The following is a 4,329-nucleotide window of genomic DNA, read 5'->3' as shown; positions in this document are numbered from 1 at the left end:
TGACATTTCCTGTCGAGGAGGATGTTTCATTCTGATATGGTGCTGGAGACTGATTGAGTAGGGGAAAAGCCTGGTTGATCGTCCGAGGACTCCACCTGATCAAGATAAGCTCAAAGCACATTCATGAACGATAAGGATGAAGAAATATCTGAGGGAAAGGCTGCTGCCACCGTATTCAATGCATTACAACAGCTTTTCTGGCCGCATTTATGTGGAGAAGACCTCTGAATAGTGCTTCATGACCTACCGCCACTCACACAGAGATGAAAAGAAGCTGCCTGACGTGACAGGTACTTGAGCAAGTCCATGGATGGGGAGCACGTGGACGGTAGAGATGAGAGTGAGAGTGGTTATATAATAGAGGGAGAGGGTTTGAAACAGGGCATGGAATGTATGGGAAACTGATCAATAAATAATAAAAAGAGTGATAATCCTTTGCTGTGAATCCCTTGTCAACTCTAGTTCTTCGACCCATACTCTACAAATTTATTGTCTTTGGGTTTACGTAAAGAAGTTAGACCCTACAGTATGAATTCGACTATTTGTTAGTAGGTAGATCACGAAAGCTTCTTGATTATTTATAAATATATATATATATATATATGTAGGGACCGGGTGGAGCACTTCCATTGTGATGGATGAGTGGACTCAAGTCCAGTTAGCCCAATATAATGAATTTGTAGAGAATGGGTAGAAGGACTAGGCCTTAGCGAATGGAACAACAGTTAATCATGGATTTGTAGAACAATCAAAGGGAATTGAGCCAAGTTTCTACAAGAAAGTTGGTCCTCGGCATCGTCCGAGGAGTTTTCTCTAGTGTACATTGAATGATCATGTTACAGGAGCTGTTGGGATTCCCCTCTCCCTCCTTCTCTTCTTGAGCATCCTTTACATTATATATCCCCTTATAGTTAATCCTGGCCCTCCATTTTGTCGATTGTGCAGGTTGCTGCCTGGGTGCTTGTCCTATCAGCCGCCTTTCTCAGCTTACTGTCAGACGTTGCTACTTGGCCAACACTGTTCAAGGGTCACCTCCTCATTAATGGGACCAGGATGGGAGTTATGGGCATTTAATGTAGAGGTGACAGCCTCTCCCAGAATTGCTCTTCCACCAGGCTTCCACGATCTCGACTTGCCGAGGATAGGATCATCCTCGGCGATACTGCTATGGACTTGGGGGTCCTACATTCATCTTCGGACATTCCCACATCCTCGGTCATGGGCTTTTGGGCCCAATATAAAGTGGGCTGGAATCGCCAAACTCCCAGGCCCCACAATATATATTTTATAACCTCAATTTGAATTTTGAAGATTCACTAGGTTGGTAACTATTGTTGTTAAAACAGCAAGTGGTTTGTTTGAGGAGTACCAATGGCTTATGGCAGCACAAGGTTTAGTCTGATCTAGTACTCTTCTCTTTTATGTCTTTCATCCTAGGACCATTGCAGCTTTATGCTTGTGCCCCCCATTATCTAAGGTGTTTTACCTTGACTTTTGTATACTTCTTTATAATCAATACAAATTACCATCTTTTATCTCAAAAAGAAAAAAAAAACATTCACATTGCTTTTAAAAGGAAATCTATTGAAATGGTACAACTTGTTTTTTGCAATATGGTATTATTAGTGAGTTTTTCATTGAGTTTTGTATTTGTATTAATGATAATAAGTTTTAAAATTGTAAAAGAATTTAGATTAGTTTCAAATGGATATGGAGTAGATTTAAATTAATGAGATACTTGTTGTACTATGAGTTCAAAATAGTTTCAAATTGTAGATATTTTACACAAAATTAGGGTGAATTTGAAATCTACTTTGAAACCCTTGGCTCATTATTGAAATGGATTAGATTAATCCTTTGTAGAACTTTTACTTTAATAAGTTTAACTAATGTATTTCAAAGACGTGAAAAATGTAAATTTCAATAAACAAAAAGGATAAGTAAGGACATGTTTGGTAGGTGGATTTTTGTTTTAGTTTTCAAAAAAAGTATGAAATAGTTTTTAAAAAATTGAATTTAAAACTAGTTTTTTTTTTTTTTTTTTTGGCGTTATACATATACCTGTTTGGCTTCCACTTTTAAGAATTTTTTTAAAATAAAATACTAACAAAAAGTTTAGAAGACCATTTTATATTTTTGAGACAAAAATTAGCTGATTACATATTTAAAAAAACAGTAAAATAAAACACATAGGGATTACATACAAAAAAGTAAAAGATATTTTTAAAAAGTCAACACCAATAGTACAACACACCTATTCCATTATTTATTTATTTATTATAAGTAACAAAAAATTTATTAAAAAAGAAACTAGTATCTATGCTCATGGTAGAGAACACAAAAGTACCTAAAACAATTATAAGCAACTCAAATAGAAATTTTAACAGAGTTCTAGAATTAAAAAATGGAAGTACAATATGTAAACCCTTAAACCCGAGACTAATTAAACAAAGTTTGAATTAGTTAAGACTTCAAACGGTTAATAGGTCTCACAATAGCCTCAAGTGTGTGTTTGATTTTTGCTTAATTGCGTAGTTTTTATCAAATAATATGATTTTTTAGTAACTTTTATGTTAAATCATAAATCTATTAACTAAAAAAAAAAAAAAAAAAAGGGCAATGCCTCTACAGTGCCATTTTGGTTTATTGAGTCACTTTGTTTTTAATTTTTTTTTTTTTAAGTTTTGAACAATAGCTACAGTACCAAGCGGCACTGTAGCTATAATTTTTTTTTTTTTTTCAATCTTTCGTTTGTATCTTTTTTTTTCCTTTTATATATATTGTTATACTAACATAACAAATTTCACAATATTTTTACAATTATTGAGGTGTCAATTTCTTATAAATCAAAATAAAATAATAAAATATGAAACTGTGACTAACCACAACTGAAAATAAATGTTTTGTGAAAATGTTGTGACACTTGTTAGATGAATGTGTAAAAGCTACAATACTTTTGGTTTGTTTAATATGTACTTTTTTTTTTTTTTTTTTTTCAATCATCGACTTGTGCTCTTTTTTCTACTAACTATATAAAAAGAGGCAATGTCTCTACAGTGCCCCTTTTGGTGTAGTAAGCCATTTTTTTTCTCCCAAGTTTTGAACAATTTTTATAGTGGCACTGTAGCTACAATAGCTACAGGTCTTTTTTTTAGTCTTTCATTTGTACTTTTTTTTTCTTTTAAATATTTATAAGAACTCGCATATATATTGTTATACTAAGACAACAAATTTCACAATATTTTTACAATTATTGAGGTGTCAATTTCTTATAAGTCAAAATAAAATAATAAAATATGAAATTGTGACTAACTACAACTGAAAATAAATGTTTTATGAAAATGTTGTGACATTTATTGGGTGAATGTGTAAAAGCTACAATACTTTTGGTTTGTTCAATATGTACTGTTCATCATTTTTTTTTTTTTTTTTTTTTTTCAGTCATTGATTTGTGCTCTTTTTTCCTATATATAAAAAGAGCGAATAGGCTCATGAATAGTGTTATGAATAATATTTTTGGTTTAGTAACTTGCCTTTTTCCCCCTTTTTTTCATTCAAGTTCACCAACTTGGTTTGAGCTTGTTTTTTTCTTTTAAAGGATCTCTATATGTTTACTTTCTATTTGTAATGTAAGCTTATATTGTATACACACAAAAAATAGCAAATATTATATACATTTGCAAAAAAAAAATTTGTACAAATTTTGCAAATATGTACAACACTTACCAATTTTTATGTGTTTGCAATATAAATTTACATTGTAAGTGCAATGTATATTTCTATATATATATATTATATAAAAAGAGTGAATGGAAAAAGTTACAGTAATTTCGCTACAGTAGTTTTGGTTTGTTTGACTTTCACTGTTTTGCTGGCCTTTTTTTTTTTTTTTTTTTTTTTTTGTGAATGCATAAAGTTGTAGTATATTTGCTATATTATATTTGGTTTGTCCACAATAATTTTCACAGTACTTTCATAACAAATCAAATATGGTAAATTGTTATTGGTTCTAATTTAAACTTACCAATGAAATTATTTTTTTACCCACCAATAACAACTTGTAGTAACCTAATACTTATGATTTATTGTGAAAATGTCATGGACATAACATTTTTTTGTGTGAAAAATGTTAAGACATCTTGATGTTGTCACAATATTTTTAAAACTACTAAACTGTCAATTCTTTACAAGTTAAAATAAAATATAACAAAATTATAAATGTATTGTGAAAATGTTGCGTCATTCTATTGTGTTTTTAGAAATTTTTTGTTGGTTTAATCAAATTTGTTGAGCCAAAATTCACTGTAGGGACCGAATTGAGCACTTCCA

Source organism: Quercus suber, unplaced genomic scaffold, assembly GCF_002906115.3.
Source record: "Quercus suber isolate HL8 unplaced genomic scaffold, Cork oak 2.0 scaffold_274, whole genome shotgun sequence".
NCBI lineage: Eukaryota > Viridiplantae > Streptophyta > Magnoliopsida > Fagales > Fagaceae > Quercus > Quercus suber.
This window is presented reverse-complemented; position numbering follows the sequence as displayed.